The following is a 20815-nucleotide window of genomic DNA, read 5'->3' on the forward strand; positions in this document are numbered from 1 at the left end:
CGTCTGTTCCCCTGTAAGACAGAAAAGGTGAGAGACAAGGTGGTTGCTGTGGTGAGACAGGACATGGGTCTTCTGTGTCTTTTTAACCCTGATGTTCCTGACCCACAAAAAGGTTGCATAAAACAAGCAGGAAAAAAAAAAAAGCAAACTTTTGCAGCTCCAAGGATAGAGTATTAAAAAGTGGGTGAGGCGCAGGAGAAATGGCTGAGTGGTTAAAAGCACTGGCTGCTCTTCCAGAGGACTCAGGTTCAATTCCCATCACCCACCTGGCAATTCAGAACATCTAACTCCAGTCCCAGGGGATCTGATGCCATCCTCTGGCCTCCATGGGCACTGCACACGTGATACAGACACAAGCAATACAAACTCTTTAACCCCTCAGTACCTCACCTCTTGTCCTCGCTAGCTGTTGTTAGAGTTTTTCTGCCTGGCCCACAGTCAGGGCAAATCTCTCTCACCCGCCAGTCCCAAGCCGCTTAAACCCGATCAAGTAAACACAGAGACTTATATTGGTTACAAACTGTATGGCCGTGGCAGGCTTTTTGTTAACTGTTCTTACAGCTTAAATTAATCCATTTCTATTAATCTATACCTTGCCACGTGGCTTGTGGCTTACCGGTACTTTATATCTTCCTTGTCCTGATGGCGGCTGGCAGTGTCTCCTCCTCCAGCTTCCTGTTCTCTCAATTTTCATCTGTTAGTCCCGCCTATACTTCCTGCCTGGCCACTGCCAATCAGTGATTTATTCATTGACCAATCAGCAACACATTTGACATACAGACCATCCCACAGCACCTCCCCTTTTCTTTTCTTAAAAAGGAAGGTTTTAACCTTTATACATCTCCAAAGTCAGCTTGGTATAGTTGGGAATTTGGGCGTAGTTTCTCTTACTACTTCCTGCTGGAGGGGGGCGCTGTATCTTTTGGGGAAACAAAGAAAAATTTAGGACCATGGAGTAGTCCGTGAGGCTGTATCATCTGAGCCAGTTGCCTTGAAACGGTTCTGGATGTTGGATCATCTGGGCCATGGTGTCATCGGAGACCTTTCAGGTGGTTTTGGCTGGTCAAACCTGATGTGTCTTAATCTGGAACAAATCCATAGCCTCTGGCTTTCTGTGGAAACAAAAGCAGAGTCTCCTTTCCAAAGTAACATATCTTTATATCTAAATTTTGAAGTCAAGGTACCTTTAAAATATACATTTTGGCATAACTCAACAGCTTTTGTAATCAAATGTTTTTTTTTAGTTACGAATATCAAAGAGAACATAATCCAGATTTTTTGTGTGGTAGCCATCTTTTCGTGGCTTATTTTTTTATATTAGCTTGAGCCTATTGCTTTGAACTGTAGCCTTCTAAGCCTGAAACGGCGCTGGTGCTGTGGCTGCTGGCTCCGCCCACTTCAGCTTTCCAACATGGTGGCGGTATGTTTACCACCAGCTCTGGGAGCCATCGTGGGTCTATGTTTTTATCTAAGCAGCATGTAGCCCAGAAACCTCTTTTTTTTTGTTTTGTACTAGCAAAGGCTAAATCCATCACATAACTTAATGTGCCATTTGGAGAGACCTCATTCCCGCCATATGGTGGCAGGTCGAGCACGCACGCTAGGAACCCGCCAGTAGCTCAAACCGCAGGCTGCCGCTAGCTTAAAAGAGACAACTAGGAGCTGTTTTTAGCTCCGTTTTAGAATCTTTTTATTTAGGTTTTAGGTGGAAACTCGTGCCCCACGTTGGGCGCCATTTGTTGTTAGAGTTTTTCTGCCTGGCCCACAGTCAGGGCAAATCTCTCTCACCCGCCAGTCCCAAGCCGCTTAAACCCGATCAAGTAAACACAGAGACTTATATTGGTTACAAACTGTATGGCCGTGGCAGGCTTTTTGTTAACTGTTCTTACAGCTTAAATTAATCCATTTCTATTAATCTATACCTTGCCACGTGGCTTGTGGCTTACCGGTACTTTATATCTTCCTTGTCCTGATGGCGGCTGGCAGTGTCTCCTCCTCCAGCTTCCTGTTCTCTCAATTTTCATCTGTTAGTCCCGCCTATACTTCCTGCCTGGCCACTGCCAATCAGTGATTTATTCATTGACCAATCAGCAACACATTTGACATACAGACCATCCCACAGCACTAGCTTTCTATTGCTCTGATAACACCGTGACGGTAAGCAACTCGGAGAGGAAGGGGTTTGTTTTGCTTACACTTCCACATCACAGTTCTTCTCTGAGGGAAGCCAGGGCAGGAACTCGAGGAAAGAACTTCCTGGTAGGAACTGATGCAGAGGTCATGAAGGAGTCCTGGTTACAGGTTTGCTCCTTGTGGCTTGCTCAGCCTTCTCTCTTACAGTACTCAGGACCACCTGCCCAGGGGTGGCACTGCCCATAGTGAGCTGGACCTTCCCACATCAATCATCAGTCAAGAAAATATACCACAGGCTTGCCTACAGGCCAGTTTAGTGGGGTGTAGGTGGAGTTTCTCTGTGTCCCAGCATCTGCTCCCAAATTACCTCAGTCAACAGCTCAGGCTTGTTACTAGCTAACTCTTACATTTTACATTAACCCATATTTCTTATCTTCACTCTGCTACGTAGCTCAGTACCTTTTCTCAGTACAAGTTCATCTTCTGCTTCCTTTGTATCTCCTTGTGACTCCTGAGACTCCCTGGCTTACCTTTCTTCTTCCCAGTGTCCTCTGTGTCTGCTGGCTGTCCTGCCTATACCTCCTGCTTAGCTAATGGCCATTTAGCTTTTTTTTTTTGTCTTTTTTAAGAGCTGAGGACCGAACCCAGGGCCTTGTGCTTGCTAGGCAAGCGCTCTACCACTGAGCTAAATCCCCAAGCCCCATTTAGAGGGTTTTTTTTTCCCCCTTCAGAATAGGGTTTCTCTGTGTAGTTTTGGTGCCTGTCCTGGATCTGACTCTGTAGACCAGGTTGGCCTCCAACTCACAGAAATCCGCCTGGCTCTGCCTCCCGAGTGCTGGGATTAAAGGCATGTACCACCACCACCCGGCTTAGCTTTTTATTAAACCAATCCAAGTCACAAATCTTCACAGTGTACAAAGGGATTATTCCACAGCAGTGGGGGCATTTTCTTAATTTATGTTCCCTTTGCAAATTATTCTAGTTTGTATTAAGTTGACATGAAACTGACCAGCATACTTGACACAGACACATCACTATTCAACTAGAACCTTTCCTTTCTCAACTTTCCCCAAGATGACATGTTACTATTACAGTATAAAACAAAGTAAAAGTCTCATAGTCCTTAAAAATGTATGCATTCAAAAAGTCCAATCTCTTTAAAATATCCAAAGTCTCTGTAAAATTGTAAAATGTCTTTAAAATAGCCACAATCTTTCTAAAACTCTAAAATCTCTTAGAAGTTACAAGTCTCTTAACTGTGGACTTCTCAAAATCAAAAGTAAGTTAATCACTTTCTTACCTCAAGGAGGAAGAACCAAGGCATAATCACAGTCTGAACAAAGCAAAACCCAACTCCAACAGTGTAAATAACTCAGGGTCTAATGTCTGGGGTTCATTCATGATCTTCTGTGCTCCTCCAAAAAGCTTGGAAGTCATGCGCAGCATACACACAGCCAGTCTCGTAGACTCAGGCTGGCTCGACTCCATCGCTGTTACCTGTCCTCTGTCTTTGCCGTCTCCAAAAATTCTCAGGTTACCATGGCAATGGAGCTGCAGCTTCACCAATAGCCTCTCTTGGGCTCTCTTCAGGGACTCTGACCTGCCACATAGTGCCCCAAGCCTCAGCCTCTCTCTGTGGCCCCTTCAATCCTAGGGTTCCCACTGCTTCTGAGGCCACGTCTTCACTAGTGGCCTGTCCTGGCTTCTCACTGTGACAAACATCAACTGCTTTCCATGACCCCTTCATTCCTTCAAAATCAGTACCACCTGGGAGACTCTTACACTACCAAGTTTGGTTGCGAGCATGAGGTGTTCCTTTGAGCCCCTCTGAACCACAGGCTCCATGTGCTGACCCTGGGGAAACACTTCCGGAAGATTCTGCCTCAACGATGCTGGTCTCTTCTTAGTCACAGCTGATTACCTGGTCCCAGCTGACCAGTGTCCACTGTCTTCAATCTTTATGCCTAACAGTGTGCTAGAATAGTTAACTTTTTTGAGATTTTTTAAATGTTTAACGTGTGTGAATATTTTGCCTGAATGTATCTGTGTGTACCACATGTGTGCCTGGCACTCACGGGTGTCAGAAGAGGCCATCAGATCCCCTGGTACTGGAGTTACAAATGGATATGAACTGCCATGTTGGTAGTTCTGCAAGAACCTCTGCAAGAGTAACATGTGCTCTTAGCCACTGAGCCATCTCTTCAGCCCTCATCTTTTTAAAAATTTTGTAAGCTGGTTGTTTAAACATTGCCTGTTAAGACTGAATTAAGTAACGCGTGCACATGTGTATGTGTGTGTGTGTGTGTGTGTGTGTGTGTGTGTGTGTGTTTAAAGAGTTGATGCTAGCATCAGCAACAGACAAGTCAGAATGGAGAATTAAAAAGCACAAACAAAAAAAAAGTAAGTATCCAAAAACTCATTGAATTCTTGTTACTTTACTCTCTACACTCCTGAGGGTATTTCTGCCCACCATCTCTATCCATATGGAAGAAACACTTTCTAATGATGCATTCCTTCACATGTCTTCAAGATCCATGTTTAGCAATATCACAGCAAAGCTGCAGATAAGCGCAGAGCCCATTGTTAAACACTGACTAGAACACCAGGGTGGTGGAAGCCCACCACCATGCTTGGTAGTCTGTAGCTTACACTCTTGCTGTGCAAATGTCATTAAACCTTTCTTCCAGTTTCAAGATGCGTGCAACGAGTGCTATCTTCAGGTACTTTCCCATTGCCATGATGAAACACGTGATCAAGGGAAACCTAAAGCATTTAATTGAGGGCTTGCTTATTGTTTCAGAGAGTGAGCCCATGACCATCATTCAGGGAGCATGGCAGCAGATGCAGTCATGGCGCTGGAGCAGTAGCCGAGATCTTACAACTTGACACAATGATTACATCTTTCTGAGGCAGAGACCATGGAGGAAAGTTTCTTCCTGGCTTGCTCCCCCTGGCTGGCTCCCCCTGGCTGGCTCCCCCTGGCTGGCTCCCCTGGCTTGCTCCCCCTGGCTTGCTCTCCCTAGCATGCTCCTCATGGCTGGCTCCCCGTGGCTGGCTCCCCCTGGCTGGCTCAGCTAGCATTTTTTATACAGCCCAGCTACAGCTGCTCTGTCCCTACAGCACCACCCACAGTGCCTGGGCCCTCCTACAATCACTTAGCAATCAAGAAAACACGCCCCTCCCCCAACATTTCCATAGGCCAATCTGATGGAGGTAATTCTTCAGTTGAGATTCCCTCTTCCCAGGTGTGTGTAGGTTGTGTCAAGTTGACAAAAACTGCCCAGCACAATTACATAAGCAACAGTGTGATGTCAGCGTTTTATTGCAGCATTATACTGGAAGGAGACACTATGGTACAGGAACTGTAATCTGGTAGTGTGATCTGGCTGTAGCATAGACCGTGTGGGGAATAGGAAGTTTCTCTGGGCTGTGAAGAACTGTACTATCTCGAATCTCCCCGCCTGTCGGGTGTAAGAGGAGCTGGAGGACTCCCGGTCAGAGAAAAGTTAGTTTCTTTTGTGGGTGAAAATGAGTGGGCCATGGGAGTTGTTCTGTTCGTTTGTGGTTTCCCCTACAAAACAAAAATCAAGACAAAAACACACTTATAAGAAATTAACATAGAAAAAATCATATAGCTAATACATAGGCATAAAAATCACAGAACTGGGCTGGTAAGATGGCTCAGAGGTTAAGAGCACTGGCTGCTCTTTCAGAGGTCCTGAGTTCAATTCCCAGCACCCACATGGTGGCTCACAACCATCTGTAATGAGATCTGGTGCCCTCTTCTGGTGTTCTGTATGTACGCAGGCAGAACACCATATATACATAATAAATAAATCTTTTTTAAAAAAATCACAGAGCTATTTTGTGTAATAATGCTCTTAAGTGATAGATGTAGGATGGGAAGGATTTCTACACAAGGCCATATTATTTTACATTTTGCTCCACTCTTATCAACTTCTACTTCTTCACGTGTGTGGTACTGAAATCTAAATGTTTTATTTCTTTGTGTGGCATGATGTCAGAAGAGGCCACTGGATGTCCTTCTCTCTCACTCTCTGCCTCTCTCCCAGAACCCAGGGTTTGCTTTTGTGTGTGTGTGTGTGTGTAGCTGGAAGCCAGCAAGAGATTGTCCTGTCTCCCTCCTTCCACCACAGAGCCCAGGCTACAGGTCTGTGGGGACACCCTGCTTGTTATGTGGGTGCTGGAGTCTAAAATCTGGTCCCCATGAGTATGATCAGAAGAAGGCATCTAATCTGGAATTGGAGTTACAGACACTTGTGAACCACTATGTGGGTGCTGGGAACTGAACCTGGATCCTCAGCAAGAGCAACAAGTGCTTTTTTGGGGGGGAGGGGGGAATTGAGACAAGGTTTCTCTATGTAACAGCCTTGGCTGTCTGGGAACTCGCTTTGTAGACCAGGCTGGCCTCAAACTCACAGAGACAAGTGCTCTTAACCACTGAGCCAATTCTCCAGGTCCCAAACAAGAACTTTAAAAAAATGGTTTTAAAGATTTATTTTTTATTTTTTGTTATGTATACAGTGTTCTGCCTGCATGCCAGATCTCTTTATAGATGGTTGAGAGCCACCATGTGGTTGCTGGGAGTTGAACTCAGGACCTCTGGAAGAGCAGTCAGGGCTCCCAACCTCTGAGCCATCTCTCCAGCTAAAGATAGTTTTTAAAATTGAAATTATGCAATTGTAAACAAGTGTTCTCTTTCTTTAAAAAAAAATCCTCGTGATAGATAACATAATTGAAAACTGCCTTTAGCATTTTCAAGAAATGGTCCAGTAATTCTGTTCTTGAGATATTGTAGTTCATAAATGACGGTTTAGGGTTTTATTAGAAAGAAGGTGTGTCAGGAGAGCATCAGCACTGTGGTGACAGAGCCATCAGACACTCCTCACCCCTGCCTTTCCCATTCGGTCCCCAAGCTTTCCCCCTCCCCAGCACTGGAGCGGTGGAGAACTGAGAATAAAAACTTACGCAGAGCTTTAAGGCTTCACAGAGTCTCTGGCACTGCTGCAAGGGAAGGAGAGCAGTCACAGCGCAGCTGATTGCTAGGAAACGCTAGTTGAGCAGTTTTCCATGTTCTGAAGGAAGCCCGTTTAAGAAAACAGTTACACAAAGTGCTCCCAGCCATGGCAGAGAGGAGGAGGGAACGAGGAGGTCGCTAGTAACAATGCGAACAATTCTCCTGCTGGTAACTGCAGGGACAGTTGTGGGGGAGCTGGAACACAGCACTTCATCTCTGCTCTCTGTGGGGCTGAGGCCTGAGACACTGTGAGAAAATCTTCTACCGCCAAGGTCGACCCTCATCCCCAACCCAGGCTCTGGCTGGCCTACGATTCACACGGTATCCCAAGCTGACCTTGAACTTGCAACCTTCCTGCCTCAGCCTCCCTGAGTGCTGCGATTACAGGCCCATGCACCATCCTTCTCTCTGTGTGCCTCTAGTCAAACTATGAAAGAAGAAGCCAGGTGGCTGCTGTCTCCAAGCATAAACCTGAGCTTGCTAAGACGATATTCCAGGCATCTTCAGGAAGATGCACCAGGAGAAGTATCAAGAGGCCACAGTTAAAATCTGTGTCGAAGACAACCACTGAAAATAAATGCTGTCAGCTTTCTTGGCAAAAAAAAAAAAAAAGGGAAAAAAGAAAGAACTTTACCAACTGACATATTATGTGCAACTTTAAGAGAGAATGGAATATCATAATAGATGTATCTAACAAAACTAGAGTGTGAGACATGAATATCTGAGAGAAAACACTCTCTGGTAGAAAATAAAGATGTGAAACAAAACATTTTATTACCTTCTGACTAGTTAGTTGCTCAATTGACTTCTGTTTGTTATTTGGTGTGTGTGTGTGTGTGTGTGTGTGTGTGTGTGTGTGTGTGTGTGTGTGTGTGGTGGGTGCACATGTGTGTGGAGGCACGGGCACAACCTCAAAGGCCATTCCTCAGGAATGCTACCTACCTCACTTGAGACAGGCTCTCTCCTCGGCTTGGACCTCTCTAAGCAGGCTAGAATGACTGGCCAGGGAGCCCCAGGGAGCCACACATCTGTTTCCTCAGCACTAGGGTAACAAGCCCATGCCACCACACCAGGCCTTTTTATGTGGAATTTCGTGGCTTGTATTATCCCCTTATTTACAAAAGAGAGGCAGGGAAGCAAGCTGCCTGTTGAGGGGGTTGCTCACCTAGAGGAGGTGAGACAGGCCCTGTGCCTCTCTCTGCCTTCCCCAGCCCCGGGAGAGATCTGTCCAGCGGGGATTCTCAACCAGCAGACACTGCCTGCAGAGTCCCTGCTATCCCGTCCCGCCCTTCCCCGATTTTACCTTGAATTGTTTAGATTTTACCTCGGAGGAAAATGTCTAATTATACTTAATACAACTTCTTTTGAAAATGCCAACTATTTTCTCTCTAAATCGTATCTTTCTAAGGAGGAATGGAAGGAGTAGAGGAGGAGGAGGAGGAGGGGAGGAGATTTTACCTTAGAGTGTAAGAAAGGATAGCAGAGAATAATCTTGCCAGGGAATCTTGATACCTGTGAAAATGGAGAGGCAGAAAGTGTGGAGACCAAGGGCATCCATAGCGATAATCTTAGTAAAGAACTGGGAAATTCAACTTGACTTCCTTCAAAGCAGGATCTGTCTTTTGTTAGGGGAGCGATCCCGGCAGAGGGCAAGATGGGCCTCCCTCATGTCCTTACTCAAGAGGCACCTGTTCACAGAATGACTGACTAGACCTTGCATATGTTAGTCTCAGTCGTAAGTCTTCCTAAGACCATGAGGTCTTATCAAGAAGACTAAGAAATGGCCAGCCATGCAACACGTCAGCCCTCTGACACAGTCTTCTGCGAAGGTGCTGGGCTGTTGTCATAGCTGCCCTGAGATGCACATGGTCTGCAGGTTTCAGGTTGCACACGCCTGTGACTCTGAGTGACAGTCACTCTCTTCTTCATCTGCGGTCACAACCCGGGCTGTACGGTGTGAACCGGCCTGCATGGTGTGAACTGGCCTGCACGGTGTGAACTGGCCTGCACGGTGTGAACCGGCCTGCCTCAGGCTCTCTCCCCTGCAGGACAGTCACTGCATGTACCTCTTCCTCCATCAGTGGCCCTCAGCCCAACTGCCGGCTCAAGAACCACCTGGGAGCTCGTGAACCTCCTCACACTTGGCACAAACCCCAGAATACTGAAGCCAGATTTTGGGGAGTGGTACCCAGATGTCAGGACTTTTTAAAGTTTCCCAAGGGAGTCCCGACCGCAGCCAAGATTGTGCCCTGAAGAGAGCTTCCCATTCCCGGGGGGCTACAGCTCTTGTTTTCCTAGCAAGGTCCTTCAAAATAGATTGGAAGAGCTACTTACTTATAGGTCCAGAGAAACTCCTAAAATGGAGGTGCTGCTTTGCTCTTGGGGTGATCTATTGTCCTTTTATCAGGACTCAGTGTAACTAAAATTCAGAATATATATATGCTAAAGCTCATTGGCAGCCATGGACGTTAAGAGGTTACTTACTGGGACACAGTGAGCTGCGAGCACAAGGAAGGCCATCAACACCAGCACTTTCATTTTTCAACTGTCTCTACAAGAAAAACAAATGTAGTCTTGTCGTTAGTGGAGAGTGAGTGGCACTGTATAGCTCAGGCTGGCCGAAACTCCTGATCCTCCCTCTTACTTCTGCCTTCTGACGGCAGGTGCGCATGCCCAACTCAAGAGCAGCATTTAACTTAAGAATGTGGAAAAGCTGGAGAGATGGTTCTGTGATTAAGAGCATTGGCTGCTCTTGCCAAGGACCCAGGTTCGATTCCCAGCACCCACATAGCAGCTCACCACAGACTGTAAGCCGGCTCCAGGGAATCTGATGCCCTCTTCTGGCTTCATAGGGCACCAGGCATGCATGTGATACAAAGAACACTTGAAGGCAAAACACCCATACATACACAAAAATAAAACAGAAGGAAAGACATGTGGAGACTTCCTGTGTGCAGAGCACGATGCCAGGTCAGGAGTCATTGAAGCGGGAACCACAGAATTAAAGATAAAAGATTTGGACAGTCTACAGGATTTTACACAGTTGGAACATAGATTCTGACTCAAATGCCTTAAGAATAGTGTGTGCTCCTGTGCTGGTGAGATGGTTCAGTTCCTCAGGCTTGAGTTCAATCCATGGAACCCATTGGATGGAAGGAGACAACCACCTCCTGACCTCCACACATGCTCTGTGGTGCAAGCACACCCATGCACATACACATACATACATACACACAGAGAACAAGCAAATGTAAAAAGAAAATGAGTAGTGCATATTTCTTTGGTTTATTTGCTTGTTTGTTTTACGTTTTTTGAGACAGGGTTTCTCTGTGTAGCCCCGGCTGTCCTGGAACTCACTCTGTAGACCAGGCTGGCCTTGAACTCACAGAGATCCACCTGTATCTGCCTCCTGAGTCCTGGGATTAAAGGCATGCTCCACCACCACCCAGCGTGTTTCTAGTTCGTCACTCAAGTGTACTACAGACATTAAATCTCTGTTAGGAATATTTCCCAATGAATTTAAAGATCACCATCGGTCACTTCTATTACTCTTGGAATCATACATTTATCATTTTGGTAACTTCATCTAATTTTTTACAATGCCCTCATGGGCTGGTTATTAGACCTTTCTGCCCCTCTGTGTAATGATGTTGATTGTTTCATGTATCAATAAATATATGAAAAAATAGGGTCAAAGTTTTCTGTTTTCTACTGTATTATGACAAATATTATTCTGATGTTTTAAGTTTTCATGCAATTTAAAATACCAAAGTGGAGGCTGGTGATGTGGCTCCAGTGTTAAGAGCCTTGGATGCTCTTCTAGAGGATCCAAGTTCAGTTCCCAGCACCCACAGGCTGTGGCTCACAACAGTCTATAACTCCAGTTCCAGGGGGTCTAGCACCGTCTTCTGGCTTCACTGGACATCAGGCATGCATGTGATACACACATACATGTAAGCAGAGCACTCTCACATAAGTAGTAAAAATAAATACATGTTTTTTAAAAATCCATGTTGTTTATAGAGTTTTTGTGACTGCTCTACAATTTGTTTTTAGTCATTAAGTACTGTAAAGTCCGAATATAACCTAGAATAATAATTATCAGAGTAACATTAAAATACATAGCAAAATAAATAAAAAATTTAAAAATTTAAATACATGAGAACATATAGGAGAATATTTAAAGAACCAAATAAAATACTAAGACCAGTAAAGTGAGTTAAAATGTTACTGAGGTAAATCCTTAAATTTAAAACCATATGTTTTATAAGACAAAGCTATTTATAATTGAAGAAAGTTACCAGTAGGGCCAGGAAGAACGAAGTGTCGATATTCTTGTGCTCCTTTGAAGCCTTATTTTTAGATCATCTGGATATGAACAGGTATTTATATGTGTAAGATCAGCACATTAAAAATAGTTCTGATGCCCCTCATTTACATATGATGAGCTGGTTCCCCACAGGTCGACACCTCATTCTTTAAGGGCTAAGACACTTCCTGTTTGGATAACACACTTTTGTGGTTATTCGTGACACATGAATAATAGTTTCAGGGCACAGGGATTTTGTTAATGAATAATGAGAATTAAAGCAACTAGAAAATCACTATAATGCTTGAGTAGTTCAGATAGGTGTTATAAGTTGAGAATTTCAACCAAAAATCACAAAATGAACACCCTGAAATGTGTACAGACTGTGCATCTGCAGGGGACTGGCCCCCGATTTCACGTGGTGGGAGGCTTGGCACATGTGGAATAAGCATGTGGAGTAAGCGTTGTAAAAAGAGCCCCCTGTCCAGTCCAAGCTCAGTGTGGCCATGTTGCCTCCAGGTATCGGAGGGGTCCCATCCCTACAAAGATCTCCAGAGCTCTCGCAAGTCTAGGCCCCAGCTGACCCCAGGCCACAAGAGTAAGGGCAATTCCTCCTCCTCCAGCAAAAGCTCATTCCTTTCTCAGTCAAGGCTCTAGAAGCGGTGGGACTTGGGAGAATGGAGCCTAAAAGTGAGGCAGACTAAAGTCTCACACAAAAGCCAACTTTACTCAGCGCATCAGACAGTTCATACTGAGGGCTAACCAAGGTCATTTGAGCAAAGTTCACATGACTTCAAGCTGTATGCAAACTTAAGGACAGGCTGTGCTTGGAAACATTTCTGAATAACGAAAGTAAGATAATGGGTAATCTGAAGTGAACCCTCTCCTACTACACCTGAAGGGTATGAAAGCACATTCCAAGAACAAACCCATGCTTGGAAGGAGCAGAGGTCACAAGACTTGTCTTGTGTCCTTGGGATCTTCTCACAAGCACTTAGAATTCTAACACAGCTCCATTCTTGGACAGTGTTCCGCTCCCCACCCTCCCTTCGGAGGTTCCTGCGGGTGAGTCCCGTGTCTGCCACACTTCTGTCAAAGTTAAGCTGAGGCACGGCCAGGTCAGTTCCTTGTCAAGCTTCACTCCTTCTCAAGGTACTTTTCTTCAGAGGAAGCTAAAGCAGCTGTAACTATGTACAGCTAGACAATGGAGCTCCGGGGTTATGGCCAGACCTGGGTTAGGGCAGCCATCTCAGGAGGACTTTCCCTGGGTCCCCTCTAAGAGGCAGGTGTGGTGTGGTCAGTGTAACTTAGAGCTTGAATGACCAGATCTTTCAGTCTCAGGGAAAATGAACGGTACAATCTACTCAAGTCACTGCTGTTTTTCTCTCCGTTTGTGAATGAAAATGCGGACATGACGGCTCCTAGGTACGGCCCAGGAGAGGGTTTTATTGTAGATGTGAGGGAGAGAACAGTCAGAGGCATCTGGAAGGGTCCAGACTGAATCTGGCCATTAGAGGAAGGGGAGAGGGGAGAGGAGAGAGGGAGAGAGAGGGATGTGACAGATAGACCAAGATGTGCCTGGGAACCAAGAGAACCAAGCCAAAATGGCTGAGTTATATAGGGAGCAGAGGCTGGGGGAAGGGAAGTGGAGCCCAGCCCCTGGGAGGGTCTTGTATAATATTAAAAGGACCAGCCTTAATATTATACTTCCCAGGGGCTCAGGGGAGAAACTACAAACGACGAGAATTATTTTCGGGAAATGAATCTAAGTACACCGAGCTCTTTGTCCATCTATTTTATTCCTCTAGGATAAAATCCTATCCACACAGCTTCAGTTCTGTTCTCATGCCTAGCTCCTTTCTTGCCTGATTTCTTTCTACCTTTATCTACTGTTCCCTCTAAGTTCTATCTTAATTCTCTCATCTTAATTCTGCCTCATCTAGGTCCTTCTCATCTCGTTCTTACCCAGCTAGTACTTCCCCATCTGGCTCTTCCTCATCTTCCATCTTGTCCACGAGTTCTCTCTGGTCAAAATCCTCCTTATCCCTCTCAGTTCTCTGTCCTCAAGTTCTTCACTCCTCTCTTCCTCTCTGTCTCCTTATACCTCTAAGTTCTTCTGAAAATAAAACTGCCTTTTTATCCCTTTGACCCTTATCTCTCCAAGCTATCTCCACTCCCACCATTTCTGGCAAGTGTGCTCAGTTGCTAGGCAACTTGGCTAGGCAACTTGGCTAGGCAACTTGGCTAGGCAACTTCCATCACAGCTGGATGTACATGTAAGTTGGAATCCCTTAGTTCTGAATTAATTGTTAAGGGTGGTTCTAAAGCTAGAGATAAGACTGGAAAGGAGGAAGTTAAGCTTAATTGGCACATCCGCCAGACCTTCTCAAACAGGTAGTCTGGATGCTTAAGTCTGTTCTTAGAGAGTACAGAGGTTTCACTGATAAAGTACTTTCCTTCATCTGGGGATGGACCTGGCCGGATGCTGCCAATGACGATAATTACAGGGAGGCTTGAACTGGGGTTCTGGATGAGCATAGCTTTCAGTGCAGAAGGTTATCTAAATATTCCTAGAAGTGGTTAGGTAAGGAGTTAGAGATCTATAAAGTTAGTAAGGCTGTAAGAAAAGGAGGGTCTGAGCTAAATTGTGTGAAACTATTATTTAAGGTCCACCTGACCTAGGCGGTGTCTCTGTGTGGAATTTACCTTAATTTCAGGAGACTTATGTGGTGGTTTGGACTGTTATTCCTGTTAGTCCTTGAATGTGGCTAGGGGAGAGATCTGATTCCAGCACTAAAAGGAGAAGAAACAGATGGGCCTGAGGGAAGGAAGTCTTTCCTGAGGTTGTTCTCCGAATACCTCTAACATATAGGTCCAAATAGTGATCAGTCCACACTGTTAGCAATTCTTAGGAAAAAAATCAATTGGGAAAGCTATGAAGGCACACATGATTTTCATAACAGAAGACAAGCCAAATAACAGAAGACAAGCCAAATAACACCAAAAGCTCCTCGGAAGGAATTCCTTGATCTCTTCAGATAGTGGCTTTGCCATAACCAGCTGGCTTCTTATAATATATTCCTGCGGCCTGTAGCAGGAGGGAGAGGTTTAGGGTAGGGGTGGATTGAGAAGTGCTGGTATCACAGGTACTGAGGAGAGTACTAGGTACTGAGCTGGCCAGAGTTTGCTTTGATAGACACTTCAGTTAGCTGTTTGTCCAGGGTTTCTGTGAGACCTAACAGTTTATCTGTTGTTGGTTTGTTGAGACAAGGTCTCACTATGCAACTCTGGTTGACCTGGAACTTGCCATGTAGACCAGGCTGATCCTCCGAAGTGCTGGGATTACAGGCTTGCAATCCCATGCCTGCTGGCTTTGTGGGTTTGGTTTTGTTTTAGTGGATTTGGACTGGCGGCATGGTGCTTCTTGCAGAAACTGACAGGAAAGGTAGCTTTCTTGAAGTTTATTAGATATGACTAAGTCCAGAAGGTTATTACCTTCAAGATGAAGGAGCACATTTAACTTTTGAATAAAATCCACTTAAATGGTTTTTTATTGATTTGTTAATTGTGTGTGTGTATGTGTGTGTGTGTGTGTGTGTGTATGTGTGTGTGTTGGTATGTTCATATGAGTGCAGGTGCCTTGGAGACCAGAAGAGGATATCAGATCCCCTGGAGCTGGAGTTACAGGCAGTTGTGATCAAAAGTGGAGCAACCCAAGTCTCCATCAAATGATGACTGGATCAGTAAATGTGGCCTATGCACACAAAAGAATATTGCTCCCTCATCAAAAGTAGCCAAGTATCAACACAAGCCTCAACACTGGATATTCCTTGAAAACACTGGAATAAAAGCAAGCAGACATGAAATCCCACATAGCCTAGGGTTCTGTTTCTACAAAATATCCAGAAAAGTGAATAAAAAAAAAGGAATTAGATGGATAGTGTCCAGGAACCGAGGAGAAGAGAATGGAGAATGATTGATGAATTTTGGATCTCTTTTTGGGGAGTGGAAATATTTCTGAATTAGTGGTGAAGGATGTATGGCCCTATGAATGAATGCTTTAAAAAACCATTCAATGTTATGAACTGAAAATGAAATACATATATTTTTTTCTAAAAAATACATAGATGCTTCATAAATACTAATTTTACAAGATGTTAAACAGTTTATTGCTTGATCTGTTGGGGTGGTAGTGTACACTTGTGATCCCAGAACTCTGGAGGCTGAGGCAGGAGGATCATGAGTTCAGTGCCAGCAAGCCAAATGTGGTGGCACATTCCTGTAATCCCAGGTGGAGGCAGGAGGATCAGAAATTCAGAATCCTCCTTGGCTACCTTGAGTCAAGGGTCAGTCTGGAGTATATGAGACATTATCAAAACAAACAACAAAACCAGAGTTCAGTGCACACACTGGTGTACACAGTGTGTTCTAAGCCAGCTTGGGCTACACACTGAGAGCTGTCTGTAAAAACAAACAACAGACAAGCGAATTGGCCGAGAAAAGGGGAGAAAGTGTGTTAGAATACAGCAGATGAAGGACAAGAAGCAAGCCGGGCGGTGGTGGCGCAGGCCTTTAATCCCAGCATTCGGGAGGCAGAGCCAGGCAGATCTCTGTGAGTTCGAGGCCAGCCTGGTCTACAAAAGAACAAGGAGCAATTGCCTTGCAGGCTACCACTGGAGTCCACAGTGTGCCCACCTGCCGGACCGTTATCTTGGGGCACATAGGGTTCTTGCAGGGAGTGAGGAGGTGCTGCAGCTGGCCTGTAACAGCCAGAAGAGTCCTAGGGCGTTCCCCAACTGTGAAGCTTAAGCAGACACAAGTGCTGTGCTGTGGTTATACCAGAACATACTATGAAAATGTCACCGAGTTCCAACCAGACATTCAGTAAGCTGTGGGGAGGCAGAACGGGCCAAGAGAGAGAGTCAGCCCCAGCTCCACAGGAGCGGTTGTGACTAGCAAGTCACTAACCTCCCTGAGCCTCCGAGAGGCGGGGCTTTATGTGAAGTTCCAATTGCCTCTCAGGGTGGTGTGAAGACTGACTAAAAGCCACACAAAAACAACTTAAAAAGTACGAAATGTGACATGCAAGCTGGCGCTAGAGAGCAACATGCCATCCGAAGGGCAAGCCACAGAAAAACTCCTCACTCAGTGGGCTTCCTGGTGAAGAAGAGGATTTTGACGACCTTGAAGAACATCATCGACCTCGGTTAGTAGGAAGGATGGAAAGGCATGGCAGGCAGAGGTGTGAGCAAACACATGGAGAAGCCATACAGTGGGGCGTGGACACAGAAGGAGCAAGGCCTGGATATGCTGCCAGGTTCCAGGAACAGGGACAGTTTGGGTGAGTCTGCAAAAACATCCAAGACAATGATTGTCATTTCTCGGTCACAGTTGAGATGGCATCAGTAATTAATCAAAATCAAAATGTCCAAGAGCAAAGGATCTCAATTAATAATGTCAAGTGACTACATTCCCTTCATATAGCAAACATTCCGGGCAGGAAGAATGTAAGATCGCGATGATCGGGAGGAAGCTGTAAAGTGTTGTCTTGTGGGCATGACAGAGCCACCACCACTGTGATCTCACAGCAACCTCCCGCAGCCAGCCACCGCTCTGCACTGGGCCTGTCAACAGTCAGTCACGGATCGGGGAAGGGCACATGGAGCCCTACCCCCCTCTGTTGAATTATGAGCTACAGATGGATTCTGAGCAAGGAGCAGACATTGTCTCCAGACATGTATCTACCATGCTCCACTGTGTAGTTCCAGGGTCACACAGACAGCCATGGTTAGACGCAGTGGGTCACAAAAGAAAGCAAAAAGACGCGAGTGTGTGGAAGAGACGGGAAGAGGGTAATAGTGGGGATGGGAGGGAAGTAAGAGTGAAGGGTGATTAATGAGAATGAATTGTGCACGTGTGTGTGTGTGTGTCGCGTATGAGATCATCAAAAGCACAAAAAAATCATTAAAAAATGAAAAAAGTTTCTAAAAATAAATAAAAGGTGAATAACTCAATTAAAAAAATAGATTAAGGAGCCTGGAGAGATGGCTCGGTGGTTAATAGCATTGGCTGCTCTTGCAGAGGACCCAGGTTCAATTCTCAGCTCCCATATGGTGACTCATGACCCTCTGTAACTCCAGCTCCACAGGATCTGATGCCCTCTTCTGGATCCTGCAGGCACTAGACACAAGTATAAGCAGGCAAAACAGTCACACATATAAAAGAAAAACTATGAATCTTAGAAAAAACAGACTAAGAGCATGCATAAGAAGTTTACAGAAGAAATATGAACGGTAAGTGAGAAGGGACCAGATTTAAAATACACATATGCTTTGACCCCGCAATCCTTTTTCTGAAGATTTATTTTTACGTGCATTTATGTACGGGCACTACACGTATGCAGTGCTCCCAGAGGCCAAAAGAGGGCATCATCCCTGGGAGCTGGAGTTACAGATGTTTGTGAGCCACCAAATGGGAGCTGGGAATTGAACCTGGGTCCTCTGTAAGAGCACCAACCTTTTGTCATGCCTGCCAGCACTACACGTGTGTAGAGAGGTCAGAGGACAGCACATGAGAGCCATTCTCTCCTTCCACCATGTAGGTTCCAGGAAGTGAACTCAGGTCATCAGGCTTGGTGACAAGGACCTGCTGAGCTCATTCTGTTTGGTTTTGGAGACAGGGTTTCATATGCTCAAGTCTGGCCTCAAACTCACCGCATAACTAAGACCTTGAATCTTCTGGTTCTCCTGCTTCCTCCTCCTGAGTTGGGATTTCAGGCACGTACCACCACACCCAGTTTATGTGGGGCTGGGAACGAAGTCCAGTCGTTGTACATACTCAGCAGGTACCAACCGAGCTACGTCACAGCACCTTTACTAGATTTTATTAAGGAAACAGCTTTAAAGGTACAGAATATTCTGTTGCTAGTGTTCCACAGATGACTCTGGATCCCCAAATATGCCCCTCTCCCCAGTTCTAAGGTGAATGATGCCAAGACACTACACCTGCTGCTCTTCAATCCCACCTCCCGGTTTGATATGTCTGTATCTTTCTGTGAAATCTCCTGAGAGAGTACAGTAAAGAGGGGTTATTTCTTCTCACTCAAGACCTACGTTTAACACACACACAATTTAACTTGGCAGTTTAGCTTATTCTGGTTCTATTGATATGCTTTCTCAGTGTATTATGTTGTTGCAGACTAAATTGTATCTGAAGAGACACCTTATTGACCAAGAAGAGGTCACTCTGGGCGGTGGTGGCGCACGCCTTTGATCCCAGCACTCGGGAGGCAGAGCCAGGTGGATCTCTGTGAGTTCGAGGCCAGCCTGGGCGACAGAGTGAGTTCCAGGAAAGGTGTAAAGCTACACAGAGAAACCCTGTCTCAAAAAACCAAAAGAAAAAAAAAAGAAAAGAAAAAAGAGGTCACTGTTCTCCAAGAACAACAAGGAAAGTGAAAACCTTCCATAAATATTGGTGAGACAACAGATGAAATCCTCTGAGGTCTCACTGCCCACTGAGGGTGGTAAGAGTGACCGTGAGCGTGGGACAGCTCTGTGAGGAAGCCATCAGGAAGGAACCTAGCCTGAGGACAGAGGAGCCTCTGGCAGGGGCTGTGCTTTCGGAATGGCAGGCCCCAAAGCAAGCGCCTCGGGTTTATCCTGGGTCTTTGAGCTTCTGGGGAGGCAGAAGAACAGCCTCTGCAGAGGTTCGGGTCCTAAACCTGTGACCTGTGACCTGTGCCTGTCACCCCTGAGGCAGAAGGGGTTTTGCAGGCATCGCTAAGGACTTGGGGATTATCCAGGTGGGCACAATGGGGTCATAAGGGTCCTTCAAAGTGGGAGAGAGAGACAGAAGTCAGAACTGGAGCAAGGTGATGGGGGAGGAACCCTCCAGCCTTCGCTGGCTGTGAAGATGGAGATACCAAGGAAGGTGGGTGGCTTGGAAGTCAGAAGAGCACACAGGAAAGGGACCCTCCTCGGAGCCTCCAAAAGCAACCAACCCCATCAAACACCTGCAGTCCCCATGTGGCCTGTGTTTACCTGTAAGATGACACATTGGTGTTGTTCAACCCACTAATCTTGTGGAGATTTGTTACAGCAATGTTAAGGAATGAATATGCCGGGGCTGGAGAGACAGCTCAGCAGTTACGAGTATTGGCTGCTTTTGCCGAGGACCCAGGTTTGATTTCCAGCATCCACATAGCAGCTCACAGCCATCTGTAACTCCAGTCTCAGGGAATCTGATACCCTCTTCTGGCATGTATGGTGTACAAACATACATGCAGGCAAACCCCATACACATAAATAAATAAACATTTTGAAAAGAAACGAATATGGCAGCTACACCCCACCCTCGTGCTCTACAGCCTCGTCTTGTGTGATTCGACACTGGCTTTGTTTTATTTTGTTTTCCCCAAGTTGGGGAGGGGGGAGCTTCAAGTCCATTCCAAGGTGTAGATTTAAAGAATGCAAGGCACATGGATACAACTTCATCCTTGGAGATGTCGTTTTTTCCTAAAGTGTGTCATGCAAAAGCTGTCCCTAATGGAAAGGGCTGTGGATGTGACCAAGAATTCTAAAATCGGGCTTCAATTTATAAACATTTCTAATGTGCGTGCGTGCGTGTGTGTGTGTGTGTGTGTGTGTGTGTTTATATGCTTGTGCACACATGCACATGTGTGCGGAGGCCAGAGGTCAACACTGGGTATCTTCCTCAAATGCTCTCCACCTTCTTTCTGAGACAGAGTCTCTCACTGAATATGGGGATCACTGATTCAGCTATATGGCTACCTAGCAAACCAGAGATCCTCCTTTCTCTACCCTACATATGGCTGAAATTACAAGCATGTGGTGGTTTGAATGAGAATGGCCCCCATAGGTTCATGTGTTTGAATTCTTGGTCCCAAATTAGTGGAACAGTTTGGGAAGGAGTAGGAGGTGTGGCCTTGTTGAAGGAGGTGTGTCACTGAGGGGTGGGCTTTGAGGTTTCAAAAACCCACACCAGATCCAGTCTCTCTCTCTCTCTCTCTCTCTCTCTCTCTCTCTCTCTCTCTCTCTCTCTCTCTCTGCTTGTAGATCAGATATGTGCTCTCAGCTAATGCTTCCCTACCATGCCTGCCTGTCTGCTGCCATGCTCCCCACCATGATGGCCGTAGACTCACCCTCTGAAACCGTAAGCAATTAGATGCTTTCTGTTATAAGTTGCCTTGGTCTCCAAGGTACAAGACATGCCTGGGTTTTCACATGTGTGGCAAGCACTTCGCTGGCAGCTGAAGCTGTCTAGGGGTGCCCGTTCCTCTGCCCATTAGAGATTAAAAGGCAGGAGAGGAGCATTAT

Source organism: Peromyscus californicus, unplaced genomic scaffold (assembly GCF_007827085.1).
Source record: "Peromyscus californicus insignis strain IS unplaced genomic scaffold, ASM782708v3 Scaffold_13__1_contigs__length_99412109, whole genome shotgun sequence".
Lineage (NCBI taxonomy): Eukaryota > Metazoa > Chordata > Mammalia > Rodentia > Cricetidae > Peromyscus > Peromyscus californicus.